This window comes from Bufo bufo, chromosome 9, assembly GCF_905171765.1.
Source record: "Bufo bufo chromosome 9, aBufBuf1.1, whole genome shotgun sequence".
NCBI classification, from domain to species: Eukaryota; Metazoa; Chordata; class Amphibia; order Anura; family Bufonidae; genus Bufo; species Bufo bufo.
Window position 1 is genome coordinate 180,609,917 of NC_053397.1, and position 17,531 is coordinate 180,627,447.

Sequence of the window (17,531 nt, forward strand, 5' to 3'; positions counted from 1 at the left end):
TTACCAAGACGTGATGTTACGCCCTCCTGGAGGAGCATGTAAGGTCAGCTTGGTACAGTTTACACAGACTCCTCCTGTCCATGCGGGCACAGAGAGGCAACAAGCTGAGAGAGCCTTTTCGGGTAATCTGCCACCAGCTTCTCATTTGATATAAGCCCGGTGCGCTAACGGGATTATATAGGGTGAGAAACCAACCCTTATAACTAGGCCGAAACACGGACGTGGGGATTTGTGATCAAGATACAAGAGTGCACAAGATTAAATTATATATTTAATCGCCTTAAAGGTACACTAGATAACACACTATACACATAGAATATATACGGTGGTCTGAGGTTACAAATACAGGTAATATAGTACAAACAGGATTACACAGAGTACAAGTCAGTCACCGGGTAGATAAATGTTCGGTTCGGTTATGATTAGTCCTTTGCTGTTTTCACATGGAGGGCAGTAATGTCAGCTGGTATCAGGTCCCTCTAAACACATGGCACGATGTGACCCTCCTTCAGAGAAAAGACACTCCCGCTTGCTGGCACAAGCCTTTTAACCTGTAGCCGGTCCCTCTCCTCCCGACCTCTGGGAGGGGTGCACCCCCTTCTGCTGGGCTGGAAGCAAATGACCCACAAAACCCTTTAGGGTTCATAGCTCCAGGCCAAAAGGTCACAGGGAAATGGTTCTGGGACCAATGGATCCGCCTGGGTTCCATCTACCAGTAGAGTCCAAGCATGGTACCGTTATTGGGTTTCTGTGGGGAGATATGTATATCTCCCTTCCCTGGCATCCCACCACCAAACTAAGACCATGGGCATGTTTATCGTGGCCACCGGGACAGAAATATGTATCCGGTTTGCGCCTGTGATGGCCGGGCGATTCAAAATTTCTTATAAATCGCCGGTTCCATGCTGTCTGCTAGATTTGATTGAACTGGGGAATGGCTTAGACTCCCTGCAGGATCCATGCTGTCTGAATGGGATGTGAAACTGTAAACAAAGGTGGTGTAACGGGGCACCAAAGGCGCACTCGGTCTCCCATCAGCCGCAGAACTGCTGCTTAGCTTCGGGAGTGAGGATCTGTGTCTGGCCTCGTTCCCAGGGCGGCTTTGCTAGCTGGGAGGCTCCCTGCTCCTAGGTCTGCCTTGAGCGCCGAGCTGATCACTCGGTGCTCGACTTGTCTGTCTGTCGGTCATGTGACGCTGGCCACGTCACATGACCCTCACTCCCCACTATAAATACAGGCAGCCTTCTGGCTACAGGTTGCCTGTGATTTTCGTCCTATAGGCTGTGTACTTTATTGTTATTAAGCTACCTCTGGAATTGAACCACGATCCGCCTCTTGACACCTCTTCTGCCTGCTCCCTGTACCTTGACGCTACCTCTCAGATTTTGACCTCGGCTTGTTTACGGATTTGTCTTTGCCTCTTCCCTTGTTCTGATGTGACCTCCTGGACTGACCTCGACTAGTTAACCCGCCTCGCCTTCCGTTTTTGTTCTACCTCTTGTCCGCTTATTGTAACTTCTCAGTGTCTGTCCTCTTCTTTGCTGTCTCTTTCTCTCTGCTTGCACTTAGTAGGTTAGGGACTGTCGCCCAGTTGCGCTCCCTCACCTAGGGTGGGTGGTGCAAGTAGGCAGGGACAGGGGACCGGGTGGAAGCTCAGGGGGTGCACCTCCGCTCTATCTTGATACCCGTGACAGGTGGCCTGCAAGAAGTTCCCTGCCATATGGCTGGGGCTTTGAAGCAGGGCCCTCCTGTGGAGTTCACTACCTCTGCTATCTTTCAGCAAATGGTGGGTGTGAGGACATGGCTGACAGTAAATATTAATCCATATTCCTGACACCCACTGCTCGCTTCGAGCGGAAGCTGACTGGAAAGGCGACAACCATGTTGCAGCTGGTAATCCACTACTGCCCTCTGCTGCTCACAAAGCCTGGCCAACATGTGGAACGTGGAGTTCCAGCTCGTGCTCACGTCGCACAACAGTCGGTGAGCTGGCATTTGTAAGCGCTGCTATCAATGAATTGCGGAAATGGGCACACACGCGGTGCACCTTCACCAGTAGCTCAGGCAAATTGGGGTAGGTTTTGAGAAACCGCTGAACCACTAAGTTGAAGACGTGGGTTAGGCATGGGATGTGTGTGAGCTTTCTGAGCTCCAAAGCTACCACCAAGTTACGGCCATTATCAGACACAACCATGCCTGGTTCTAGGTTGAGTGACGAGAGCCACAGCTCAGTCTGGTCTTCTATCCCCTGCCACAGCTTTGCGGCGGTGTACTGTTTGTCACCTAAGCAGATCAGCTTAAGCACGGCCTGTTGACGCTACTGACTGATGGCTGACAGGTACTGCAAGAGGATAATTCAGAGTTGGACTCGCTCCCGGCCTCCACAACGTTCACCCAGTGTGCCGTCAGGGAAATGTAAAATCCCTGGCTGAAAGCACTTGTCTATATGTCTGTGGTTAAGTGGACCTTCCCAGTAACTGCGTTGGTCAGGGCACGGGTTATGTTACGGAACACATGCTGGTGTCAGGCACACACCGTGAAAAATAGTGGCGGCTGGGTAATGCGTAACGAGGGACGGCCGCTAACATCAGGCTGCGGAAGGCCTCAGTGTCCAAAGCCTAAATGGCAACATTTCCAGGGCCAGTAATTTTGAAAGTTGTACATTTAGTGCTATGGCCTGTGGGTGAGTGGCTGGGTATTTGCGCTTGAGTTCAAATTTCTGGGGTAAGGATATTTGTACCCTGCGCTGGGACACGGAAGTGGATATGGTTGCTGATGGTGCTTGCGAAGGTCCAGGTGCAGGGCGGGAGACATCCGGGCCTGCGCCTTCGACAGGGGATTGGCCAGCACGCAACACAGGGGAAGAGGAGGCAGTGGTGTGACCCGCAGACACAGATTTTGGACCCAGGCGTTCGACCCACCTATTACGGTGCTTTGATGCCATGTGGCGGATCATGCTGGTAGTGGTGAGGTTGCTAGTGTTCAGGCCCCTGCTCATTTTTGTATGGTAAAGGTTGCAAATTACAATTCTTTTGTCGCCCGCACGTTCCTAAAAAAAGCACCAGACTGAGAAACACCTACCCCTTGGCAAGGGAGATTTCCGCAAGGGTGTTCTCCGGGGAACAGTAGTGGGCCTGTTTGGTGTGGCCCGCCTTCTCCATTTTGCCACCCCACTGCCTCTTCCAGCCTGTTGCGGTGCTGTGGATCCCTCCCCCTCTGTACTGCTTTCCTCGCTCGGCTTGCCTCCTTTCCAGGTTGTGTCAGCACCTCCTTTTCCCCTTCCTCACTCTACTCATCCTCCTGACTTGTTGACCTAACAACAACCTCAGTTATTGACAACTGTGTCTCATCCTCATCATCAACCTCTTGAGACACTAATTGCCGGTGACTTATTGGCAACTGTGTCTCATCATCATTATCCACCTCGTGAAACACTAATTGCCGTTCCCCACTGTCATCTTCTTGTGACTGTAGATGCTCAAGAGTTTGGGAATCAGGGCACAAGATCTTATGTCCCTCTTCAAGCGGGCTTGATGAGAGGCCCAAATGAAGGAATGGCGCTGAAAAGAGCTGCTCTGAATATCTGAGTATGGGATCACTTGTTTGGCAAGACTCTCCATGGTGGGAGGAAGAAGGATCAGGATGAGGATTGTGTTGACCAGACTCTTGACTACTAAGACTGGACTTGGTGGAAGACAGGGTGGTGCTTAATCAACTGGAAGCATTATCTGCTGCAATCCAACCGACCACCTGGTCGCACTGGTCTGACTTCGAGAGCGTTGTCCTGGGCCGCCCTGCAAACTGGGACATGAAGCTAGGTATTATGGATGATTGTTTTTCTTGTCCTCTGGCAGCAGGAACAGTTTCAACGTGCCCAGGACCACGGCCTCTGCGTGCAACATCAGCATCACGGCCACTTCCCTGTCTCTTACTGCTCGCCTTCTTCATATTAAATGTTATATATGCTTGAAAGTATGTCACATGTACAAAAGCGTAGGATTTGTAAGTGTATGCGCCAAAAAATTTAAAAAGGTATTTGGGATGTGGAAATGTCACACAGGAGATATACCGCATATAATGTCGATGATGTCAGCAGCAGCTAATAAAAAATTACAGGGAATGTCACAGATATTTGGGATGTGGAAACTTTACACAGGAGAAATACCGCAGATAATATCGCTGATGTCAGCAGCGGCTAATTTAAAATTACAGGGAATCTCACAGGTATTTGGGATGGGGAAACGTTACACAGGAGAAATCCCGCTGATAATTTCGCTGATGTCAGCAGCAGCTAATATAATATTACAGGGAATGTCACAGGTATTTGGGATGTGGAAACGTTACATAGGAGATATACCGCAGATAATGTCAATGCTGTCACCAGCAGCAAATAATAAATTACAGGGAATGTCACAGGTATTTGGGATGTAGAAATGTTACACAGGAGAAATACCGCAGATAATGTCGCTCATGTCAGCAGCAGCTAATATAAAATTACAGGGAATGTCACAGATATTTGGGATGTGGAAACTTTACTCAGGAGAAATACTGCAGATAATGTTGCTGATGTCAGCAGTGGATAATATAAAATTATAGGGAATTTCACAGGTATTTGGGATGTGGAAACATTACATAGGATAAATACCGCAGATAATGTTGCTGATGTCATCAGTAAATAATATAAAATTACAGGGAATGTCACAGGTATTTGGGATGTGGAAAAGTTACACAGGAGATGTGACCGAGGTAAAGTCACTGTCTGCAGCGGACACCGTCTACGGAAAAAGTACACTGGATGTCACAGATATTTTTGGGATGCGCACACGTTACACAGGACATGTAGCGCAGATAATGTCGCTGTATGCAGTGGCCTAACTATTGCACAGTATTTAGCTCAGGATGCGCTAAAAATACATATTGCTGTCACACACAATAGTCCTTAAAAGGACTTTTGGGTCTGTAAAGTATTAGCAATTTAGCACAGGTTGCGCTAAAAATATACAGCCAGGTCCATAAATATTGGGACATCGACACAATTCTAAAATTTTTGCCTCTATACACCACCACAATGGATTTGAAATGAAACAAACAAGATGTGCTTTAACTGCAGACTGTCAGCTTTAATTTGAGGGTATTTACATCCTAATCAGATGAACGGTGTAGGAATTACAACAGTTTGCGTATGTGCCTCCCACTTGTTAAGGACCAAAAGTAATGGGACAGAATAATAATCATAACTCAAACTTTCACTTTTTAATTCTAGTTTGCAAATCCTTTGCAGTCAATTACAGCCTGAAGTATGGAACGCATAGACATCACTAGACGCTGGGTTTCATCCCTGGTGATGCTCTGCCAGGCCTCTACTGCAACTGTCTTCAGTTCCTGCTTGTTCTTGGGGCATTTTCCCTTCAGTTTTGTCTTCAGCAAGTGAAATGCATGCTAAATCGGATTCAGGTCAGGTGATTGACTTGGCCATTGCATAACATTCCACTTCTTTCCCTTAAAAAAAACTCTTTGGTTGCTTTTGCAGTATGCTTTGGGTCATTGTGCATCTGCACTGTGAAGCGCCGTCCAATGAGTTCTGAAGCATTTGGCTGAATATGAGCAGATAATATTGCCCAAAACACTTCAGAATTCATCTTGCTGCTTTTGTCAGCAGTCAAATCATCAATAAATACAAGAGAACCAGTTCCATTGGCAGCCATACATGCCCACGCCATGACACTACCACCACCATGCTTCACTGATGAGGTGGTATGCTTAGGATCATGAGCAGTTCCTTTCCTTCTCCAAACCCTTCTCTTCCCATCACTCTGGTACAAGTTGATCTTGGTATCATCTGTCCATAGGATGTTGTTCCAGAACTGTGAAGGCTTTTTTAGATGTCGTTTGGCTAAATCTAATCTGGCCTTCCTGTTTTTGAGGCTCACCAATGGTTTACATCTTGTGGTGAAACCTCTGTATTCACTCTGGTGAAGTCTCCTCTTGATTGTTGACTTTGACACACATACACCTACCTCTTGGAGAGTGTTCTTGATCTGGTCAACTGTTGTGAAGGGTGTTTTCTTCACCAGGGAAAGAATTCTTTGGTCATCCACCACAGTTGTTTTCCGTGGTCTTCCGGGTCTTTTGGTGTTGCTGAGCTCACCAGTTCGTTCCTTCTTTTTAAGAATGTTCCAAACAGTTGTTTTGGCCACCCCTAATGTTTTTGCTATCTCTCTGATGGGTTTGTTTTGTTTTTTCAGCCTAATAATGGCTTGCTTCACTGATAGTGACAGCTCTTTGGATCTCATCTTGAGAGTTGACAGCAACAGATTCCAAATGCAAATAGCACACTTGAAATGAACTCTGGACCTTTTATCTGCTCATTGTAATTGGGATAATGAGGGAATACCACACACCTGGCCATGGAACAGCTGAGAAGCCAATTGTCCCATTACTTTTGGTCCCTTAACAAGTGGGAGGCACATATGCAAACAGTTGTAATTCCTACACCGTTCAACTGATTTGGATGTAAATATCCTCAAATTAAAGCTGACAGTCTGCAGTTAAAGCACATCTAATGTGTTTCATTTCAAATACATTGTGGTGGTGTATAGAGCCAAAAATGTTACAATTGTGTTGATGTCCCAATATTTATGGACCTGACTGTATATTGCTGCTAACACACGCAACAATAGTCCTTAAAAGGAATTTTGGGTCTCTGACAAGTTTTTCAATTTACAAAAAGAAATGTCACTCCCTACACTATCTTTCCCTTCTTCAACACAGCTCTCCCTGACTAAAACTGAGTCAAACATGTGTCATCGGGTGCTATATAGCACCCGATGATGCGTTACGACCAGCTAATCACTGTAAAGCCAGTAACCAACATGGCTACGGCATTACAGTGAGGAGTGAGGAGACTCGAGCATTGCGCTCGAGCACATGCAGTATTCGGCCGAGCATGCTCGATCAACACTAGTAATTACAAGCGTTGGTCCCATTCAAGTATATGGCATCAGCACTTGTAATTACACTGCACCGCTGCTGCAAGTTAGACAACGCAAAGTAGAATCTTGAAGAGCAAGTAGTGCTCACACTAGTGTCACCTACACTTCAAACAGCTGATCGGTGTAGGTGCCAGGAGTCTAACCTCCATAAATCTGATATTGACGACCTAACCTGAGGATAGGTCATCAATATTAAACCACCTGCACAAACCATTCAAATCAGGCATGCTCAACCTGCGCCCTCCAGCTGTTTCAAAACTATAACTCCCAGCACTGCCGGACAGCTTACAGCTATCAGCCTACAGCAGGGCATGGTGGGAGTTGTAGTTTTACAACAGCTGGAGAGTCACAGATTGAGCATCCCTGCTTTAAATAATGAAAATCTGGCAGCCTACAGCCACCACTAGGGGCAGCTTAGGAGCTTACTGAAGACATATACTATATCTAACTGAGTTCAATAAAGGCTGTATAAATTTGTCTTTAGTAAGCACCCTTCTACTGGTGGATGCAAGGCAGCTACAATTTATAATTTGACTGTTTGATTGTATATCATAGAAAGCAAAGCCCTATCCCTTCTAAAGATATACATAATATTAAAAGTGTTTTCCCAAAAACAGCTTTCAAAAGAGCAGGTGATAAATGCCTGGTTGCTGGGGGGACCTACCACTTGGACCCCACTAGACTAGAATGGGGATCTTAACCCTTTTTTCCTCCTAACTTTACAACCACAGTGAGGAGGAGTGTAAATGGTTTGGCAATCGAGCTTGTGCTCTCCATTCCAAGTGTCTGGGACTGATGGAGACAGATGAATACAGTGCTTGACTGTTTCCCTCAACCTCGAGACTTTGAATAAAGTGGCAGTGTGCATGCTCAAGAGACACTCAATTCAAAATAGCAAAGGGGGTCTTTGGACAGACTGGTGGGAGCCCTAGCAGTGAGAGTCCCAGTGAATATTTATCCCCTATCTTGTACCTACATGAATACTGTAATTTACTGGAAACTGCATTTTGGAAAACATAAAGTTTTGGAACTATTTTATTGCCAATTTATGTGTTCAAGTGAATGTGGCTATTTCATCAGAAGCAGAGGGTGGAATGGGTTAGTTTTACACCACACACTGCTCCTGAGGTGGCCCATGAAGTTACGTTAGCATGCTGGTGCAGTGATGCCATTAATTCAAGCCCAGGCCCCATCCCTGATGAAGGGTTTCTTTTACATTGTATTTTGACTAATATCCTTTTCATGACCAATGATAATGTTAATATGTAGCTAATTATAAAAACTAAAAAAAGAACAGCAAGTAACAGTGTAAAACAATCTCTCAATTAGTAAGAAAATCAAAGCAAAACATTATTAGTGAAATAAACCATTTTAATTTCTTCTAAGAACAGAATTCCTGAAACACAAGTTGTTTTCCATTGGTGTAGCCGAGAACCACGCTCTTCTTTTTTTCTTTGCCTATTTGCTCAATTATGGATTATGTAAATTCTCCCTATTTTTTTTTTCTCTACAGCAAGCAAACAAAAAACATTGCCTGTTGTGGAGTGGAACAGTGTGTACTCAGCATCGCCGCCATTGCCATGGCTACAAATCAACCACATGATGCAAAATGCAAGGGGAGCATGCTCCGTGAATGGATAAATAAGCCTCATTTTTCTTCCTTTGTTCCGAAAGCTCCTTTAGACTTCCTGTTGTCAACCACAGCTGTGAGGAATGCTTCATTTGCATCATGTCTGAAAGCATGGTAGTACAGACTGGCAGCGGCCTGTATTGTGACTGTTAAAACCTAGATTAATGTCGAACAAAACAATTTGCACTTTGTTTCTGTGGGAAAGTTCAGCCTCCCAGCAAGAGGACTTTCTAAAAACAGAGAACGGGGGAATTCTTCTGTTTAGAGGGGAAAAATTAGTCGGTTACAAATCACAACAACGTCTTCCCCCCATCTATCAAAATAGCCAAGGAGGGCTCTTTTGCCCATCTGAAGTCCGTTTGTCCATTGGCTTTTATTCTTTTTTAGCTTTTGGTCCTGTTGGTATATTTTGTTTTTAAAAAACAAATACATAAATATTGTAAAAAAAAAAAACTCTATAGAGTGATAATGAAATTGTTGCCCCATCAACTTGTCCTTTGTTTGCTTTAGGATCAGTAACAAAACCAATCACGATCAGAATGGGGAGAAAATTCTTGCAAAGCCACAGTAATTGTGTCGTAGCTGTGTTTGCTTGTATTTGCATATACATGTGTGCCTGGAATACAAGATCAGCGACGGCAGAGTCCCACAACCCTGCACAATCCTAAATGTATTCAAGTCCATGGCTAAGCTGATTTCTACAAACAATGAACGTCTTTTGCAGTGGACATGAATCACGCTGATCACTTGTTCCCAAGCTGAGGTAGAGGAACTTGACAGCTCTCTAGAAAGAACTAAACATTAAAGTGTTTAGAAAATTACAAACACGATGAGAGTCAGGAGAGCAACAAAGAAAGGACAATGGGCATTTTATACATTCATATTCAGGAGGCGGTAGGGCTATTACTTGTGATTGGTCTCACAAAGTTTCTTCTGTAGGACATTGCTGTATGGTGCATGTCCTAAAAGATTGGCATAGCGAAACGTTTTCCGTTACATATCTTGTATACAGTTAGTCAAAAACATCACCACTCCAAATGCTTCAACATATAACATGACTAGGACCTGCTCCAAGGTATATGTGGACCTTTGAGATACAGAAGCACAATGGTCCACCAATCTACCACTTTTGGCCAGAGGAATGTTGAACATATTTAACTAGATAGTCATGACCCCACAAGCCGTGGTGAGTCTGGAATCTACCCAAGTCTGCCTAGGGCTGACACCAACACTGAAAGTACTGTAGTACTGGATAACATTGTCCAATATTTTATTTTGGTCATATATTCTACACTTAGTCTCATCAAAGTATAGACGACTGTAAAATAATCTAAAGAAGATTTCCAAAGATGGTATAGAAGTGACCTAAGTACAATGCACTAATACATGAATGGACAATATCGAGATCTAATAATTTTTTTATATATACCTAGACATGTAACCATGGCAAGGGGTTATCCTCTACATATAGGGACCAAGAATGCGCGTGGAACCCTCAGCCGCCTCCTCCCGACGTCGTTTCGCCAGTAAAACCTGGCTTCTTCTGGAAGAAGCCAGGTGTTACTGGCGAAACGACCTGGCTTATCCCCGGAAGAAGCCAGGTGTTACTGGCGAAACGACGTCGGGAGGAGGCGGCTGAGGGTTCCACACGCATTCTTGGGTAGTTATTTGCTTATCCTTTCCACACATAGGTCTGTTTATGCCATACTTTTGGATTTTTATGTCTGATGGCTTCTATTGTCCTACTGGCTTGCTTGTGTGAGGCTTCTCTCTGCAATCTATATACCCTTGTGTGTTGACCCCTCAGCCTCTTCTAGGGTTGTTTTTTCCTCACTGAAGGTTTCCCCCTTCCTTGCTGATGTTTTTCTAAAGTATATTTTTATACATGTTAATTTAATGCATGTTAAATAAAGACTCTTTCATGTTTATATACACATGTGTTTGGTGCTAATTTTTGGTGTGTTTAGTACATTGAATTGTTTGGGCTGCTCTCAGCACTATATATTCATTATAACCCGGTGATCAAATCTAGTGGGTACTCTACATATAGGGGAAAGAAGGTTCCACCATCATAGACAGGGATTCTTTACTGTAAGAGCAGTGGGATTATGGAACTCTCTGCCAGACACGGTTGTGATTTACTGAACAAGAAGGGTCCAGATTAGAGATGAGCGAAATGATTCTACAGAATCGATTTTTCCTATCAGCAGAGCTGTTAGAATCAATTTGTCCAGTCGGATGCGTTTCTTGAAATATATAATATTCCAAGTTAAATGTACTAAATTCCTGAAGATAGGATGTTATTCCAAGGATTTATTCTGATTTCCATCTCTGGAGTCAGGAAAGGAATTTTTTCCACTAATACGGGGCAATAGGTGACCACCTACATGGCAGGGCAGTCTTCTTCTGGATCAATACAGTAGAATTACAGTTAGGTCCATATATATTTGGACAGAGACAGCATTTTTCTCATTTTTGTTCTGTACATTACCACAATGGATTTTGAACAAAACAATTCAGATGCAGTTGAAGTTCAGACTTTCAGCTTTAATTCAATCGGTTGAACAAAAGGACGGCATAAAAATGTGAGCAACTAAAGCATTTTTTTAACTCAATCCCTTCATTTTAGAGGCTCAAAAGTAAGTGGACAAATTAAATAATTGTAAATAAAATGTTAATTTCTAATACTTGGTTGAAAACCCTTTGTTTGCAATGACTGCCTGAAGTCTTGAACTCATGGACATCGCCAGACGCTGTGTTTCCTCCTTTTTAATGCTCTGCCAGGCTTTTACTGCAGCGGTTTTCAGTTGCTGTTTGTTTGTGGGCCTTTCTGTCTGAAGTTTTGTCTTTAACAAGTGAAATGCATGCTCTATTGGGTTCAGATCAGGTGACAGACTTGGCCATTCAACAATATTCCACTTCTTTGCTTTAATAATCTCCTGGGTTGCTTTGGCTTTATGTTTTAAGTCATTGTCCATCTGTATTATGAAACACCGACCAATCAGTTTGGCTGCATTTGGCTGGATTTGAGCAGACAGTAAGTCTCTGAAAACCCCAGAATTCATCCGGCTGCTTCTTTCCTGTGTCACAATATTAATAAACACTAGTGACCCAGCGCCACTGGCAGCCATGCATGCCCAAGCCATCACACTGCCTCCGCCGTGTTTTACAGATGATGTGGTATGCTTTGGATCATGAGCTGTACCATGCCTTCGCCATACTTTTTTCTTTCTATCATTCTGGTAGAGTTTGATCTTGGTTTCATCTGTCCAAAGAATGTTCTTTCAGAAGTGCGCTGGTTTTTTAAGATGTTTTTTAGCAAAGTCCAATCTAGCCTTCATATTCTTGAGGCTTATGAGTGGCTTGCACCACGCAGTGAACCCTCTGTATTTACTTTCATGCAGTCTTCTCTTTATGGTAGATTTGGATATCGATACGCCTATATCCTGGAGAGTGATGTTCACTTAGTTGGCTGTTGTGAAGGGGTTTCTCTTCAACATGGTAATTATTCTGAGATCATCCACCACTGTTGTCTTCCATGGGCGTCCAGGTCTTTTTGCTTTGTTGAGGTCACCAGTGCTTTCTTTCTCAGGATGTATCAAACTGTAGATTTTGCCACTCCTAATAGTGTAGCAATTTCTCGGATGGGTTTTTTCTGTTTTCGCAGATGAGGGATGGCTTGTTTCACCTGCATGGAGAGCTCCTTTGACCGCAAGTTTACTTCTCAACAACATCTTCAAAATGGAAGCACCACACCTCAAATCAACTCCAGGCCTTTTATGTGCTTAATGGAGAATGAAATAATGAAGGAATTGCCCACACCTGCCCATGAAACAGCCTATGAGTCAATTGTCCAATTACTTTTGGTCCCTTTAAAAACAGGGTGCCACATGTAAAGGAGCTTAAACTCCTAAACCCTTCATCCAATTTTAATGTGGATACCCTCAAATTAAAGCTAAAGGTCTGGACTCCATGTGAATTATATAACTATATCTTGAATATGTTTTAGTTAAATAGGCAATAAAAACAAATTTAGTGTCAGTGTCCAAATATATATGGATCTAACTTTATATGTTGGATTTGATGGGCCTGTATCTTTTCAAACTTATCAAGCATGTTGCTATGTTCCTATTATTGATCATGATGAGTAATGCAGTTTGATGATGAAAATGGCCCCAAATGGACTGTATTAGTCTGTACGTTTATATTGTGACCACAAAACATTAGCTTCAGTTAAAGATGATCAGGTTTCTGGATTTGCATCATTTCACTGGTTAACTTATCTAAAGAGGTTATCCAAGGTTTTTGATGGCATATCAGGATAGGCCAGCACTAGCTGATCAGCAAGGGTCTAATTCCCCACACCCCCACTGATCAGCTGGTCTGTGTAGCTTTGTCTATGGAAGTCGGTGCCGGAGCTACACAGCAGCAGTAACATAGTGTAGTGGGGGGAGCCTACTACTACAGCACTGCTCCCATTACCTTCAATGGGAGCAGCGCAGTAGTAGCGAGCTCCCACCGCTACAATGTCGACAGTGCTGTGTAGCTCCAGCGCTGACTTCCTTAGACTGAACTACGCAGACCAGCTGATCGACTGGGTTGCTGGGTTTTGGACCCCTGTCAATCAGCTAGTGATGGCCTATTCTGAGGATAGGCCATCACTTAAAAAAAACTTGGGCTACCCCTTTAAGGCTAAAATATGGAAATATAGATAAGATTCCTGAATGGGGAGCCATTTTTCCCTTACTAACTTAAAATTCTCTGAAAGCATTCTATATTTGAAGATGGGTTTTCCAAGTCTATATTTGAGCCTTTATTGGCAAATCAATCAGATTTCATGGAAATAATAGAAAGGACAATGAATCCCTAACGAAACCCATTATAAGTGTTGTCTATCAGAGACTATTGGGATTCATAGTATGAGCGTAAGTCTAATTGGCATCCACAACACAGATGTAAGGCTGGGTTCACATCTGTGCCTGCAGTCTGTTCCGGCGGAGGAACAGACTGCCGGAGTTCACTGTATCTGGCACAGTCAGATACCACCGCGTGCCGCCAGATCCCCATTCACTGTGATGGGATATGGTGGGGATCCAGCCAATTTTAGGCATATGTGCCAGCTACAGTGACCAGATTCAGTGCCAGAGTTCACAAATGCCGATGTGAACCCAGCCTAAACATGGCCTTAACCAGAGGACCACTTTATTGTATTTATTTCCTCTTTATTGATATCTCCAACATATTCTGAAGAGATGGATACAGAAAGTCTATTGTGGTCCCCAGTTGAGCTCTAAATCTAATTTCTCTATCTCAGGCATGGACACATATTCACTGGGGGGTCCTGATATAGGAAGCCTATTACCCCACCAGCATTGACTTTAATTTACAGATTGTGATATTTGAAGTCAGATAAGTGTTAGAGCTCTCTTTTCTCTCTCTGGAGTTTTACTTTTCCCAGGATAAAAAATACAGCTTTTAACAGCATAAAAATAAACTTGATTGTCTTATATTTTTTTTACACACTTCTAAAATAGTAATTTACAGCCTTATTGAAGGGTGAGATTTGCCTTGGTTAAAAGATATATGGTCAAGAAGGGCTTAACAGATACGTTTTACCACTAAATGTATGTAATTTACTAAAATGTTACATAACACAGTAATATTAACTGGATCCAAATTTAGCATATAAAAGGTACATAATCCAGTGCTTTATTAATGGAGGCTTAAAGAGTACCTTTCATCGGTCCAAACATTGTGAACTAAGTATCCTGACATATACAGCGGCGCCCAGGGATCTCACTGCACTTACTATTATCCCTGGGCGCCGCTCCGTTCTCCCGTTATGTCCTCCGGTATGTTCGGGGACTTGGTTATAGTAGGCGTAGTCTGCCCTTGTTCTGCTGGGCGTCTCCTTCTCCCAGGCTGTGAGCTCTGCACTGCGATTGGCCAGCGCTACAGCCTAGGAGAAGGAGACGCCCAGCAGAACAAGGGCAGACTCCGCCTACTATAACCAAGTCCCCTAGTCTCCGCCTACTATAACCAAGTCCCCAAACATACCGGAGGACATAACGGGAGAATGGAGCGGCGCCCAGGGATAATAGTAAGTGCAGTGAGATCCCTGGGCGACGCTGTATATGTCATGATACTTAGTTCACAATGTTTGGACCAATGAAAGGTCCTTATTAACATGATCCAGAATAATTCACAGGAAATCTGGAATTTCTGAGCTAATTTTATGTAAATGAAATACAGATGTAGCCAATGTTAACTTGACACTTAACATGTTAAATACACTGTTGCAGCAAACTTAAATTGGCACTTGACACAACAAAAGCCATTGAAAAAGTCAGGTTTAAGCCTCTTTCACACGGGCGTGTGTGCCCCGTGGTCGTGCTGCAAAATGCAGGCCGCAATGCACGAGCACAGTCTGTGGGGCAGCCGCAGCGGATCACGGACCCATTCACTTGAATGGGTCCGCGATCCGGCCGTTCCGCAAAAAGATAGGACATGTTCCGCACCATTCCGCACCATTCCGCATCTCCGGATTTGCAGGAATGATGCGGAATGCCCACGGAACGGCACCCGTGTATTGCGGATCTGCAAATGCGGTCCACAATACGGCAATGTGCCCGTGTGAAAGAGGCCTTAAAGGGGTTGCCTCATCTCCTGTGTTCAGAGCGGCAGGTCCGGACTTTGGGTGCTTTAGGGGACAGTGCCTGGTAACATTAGGGGCAGCACAGGCCAGCAGCGCTGGGATGCTGTAATTCCCTTCCTGACCTGTACGTCCGCGCTCCTGAGGCTGTTAATGATTTGGTAGCAGCCCTGGTCGGCTCAGCAGAAGCATAACCTGGGCACAGAACTGTGGAAGCTCCATACCACATATGAGGTAGATGGCAAAAGGCTCTTCAGACTCAGGCAGTACGGGATGGGCAGGGACGGGAGCTAAACCACATACGCGGGAAACTATTCACGCTCTCTCCCGCTATCCCGGCCACCAGAAAGGCTGGCTTTGTTTCTGTTCACAGCGCAAGTGCGGCCGCCGCTGATGCATTGCCCCTAGAGACGAGCAGTTTATAAAGACAAGGAAAATTGGGAGAAGTAAGAATAGGAGGCATTATGGCCACATACAGTATATTGGTAAGTTACTTGTATTAGGTTATTGCACAACATAAGTATCACTTCATAAGGGTCCATTCACACGTCCGCAAATGAGTCCGCATCTGCAATTGTGCATGTAATGTGCTGAGTCAAGTTAATGTTTGCTACTTCTGCATTCTGTACATAAACAAAAGGACTGAAAAATATGTCACAATTACTGGTCATATCTTCCTGTTCTTCTGATTTACAAACAATCACAGTACAGGTGGAATCCATTTTATCATAGGTCTCCATCAAAATAGCTCATTACTTGTAAATGGATACATACAATGCAATGAATGATAAATGCTGATTCAATTAGTCTTTGGAGAGAGGGGGATTCATTTTTACATAACGCATCCAATGTCCATGGTAACTAATCTCGAGATTCTGTGCAAAGAATGAAAAAATCAGTCTCTAATAAATATTCAACATTGTGCGCACATGGTGCCGACTGATTATGTAAGGCATTCAGGAACTTGCAATCAAGTCTGATATTAAGCATGCACAAGTTACACAATGTATTCAGTATGCCTGGAATTTCCATGTATCCAATAGTCAGAAAATCAATTTAATTTGCAGGAATTCATACCGTTAATGCAGTCCTGCTTTATTCTTTACTGGACTGCCATCTCGTTTTTTCTTTTCTCTATAAACCCTAATTAGAAAGGTTTTATCTGTGCTTTTCCTATGACCCATATAAGGGTCTTAGGCCCCTTTCACACGAGCGAGTTTTCCGCGCGGGTGCAATGCGTGACGTGAACGCATTGCACCCGCACTGAATACCGACCCATTCTTTTCTATGGGGCTGTTCACATGAGTGGTGATTTTCACGCATCACTTGTGCGTTGCGCAAAAATCACAGCATGTTCTATATTCTGCGTTTTTCACGCAACGCAGGCTCCATAGAAGTGAATAGGGCTGCGTGAAAATCGCAAGCATCCGCAAGCAAGTGAGGATGCGGTGCAATTTTCACGCACGGTTGCTAGGAGACGATCGGGATGGGGACCCGATCATTATTATTTTCTCTATAGCATTCTTGATACAGAATGCATAGTACAATAGGGCTGGAGGGGTTAAAAAAATAATAATAATAATTTAACTCACCTCCATCCACTTGTTCGCGCAACCGGCATCTCTTCTGTCTTCTTCTTTGAGGAATAGGACCTTTGATGACATCACTACGTTCATCACATGGTCCGTCACATAATCCATCACCATGGTAAAAGATCATGTGATGGACCATGTGATAAGCGCAGTGACGGCATCAAAGGTCCTATTCCTCAAAGAAGAAGACAGAAGAGATGCCGGCTGCGAGAACAAGTGGATGAAGGTGAGTTAAAAAATTATTATTTTTTTTTTTAACCCCTCCAGCCCTATTTTACTATGCATTCTGTATTCAGAATGCTATTATTTTCCCTTATAACCATGTTATAAGGGGAAATAATACAATCTACACAACCTTGAACCCAAACCTGAACTTCTGTGAAGAAGTTCGGGTCTGGGTACCACATTCAGTTTTTTATCACTCGCGTGCAAAACACATTGCACCCGCGTGATAAAACCTGAACAACGCAACGCAATCGCAGTCGAAACTGACTGCAATTGGGTACCTACTCGCGCGGATTTGCCGCAACGCATCCGGACCTTATCCGGACACGCTCGTGTGAAACAGGCCTTAGGGTACTTTCACACTAGCGGCAGGACGGATCCGACAGGCTGTTCACCCTGTCGTATCCGTCCTGCCGCTATTTCGCCGTGCCGCCGGACTG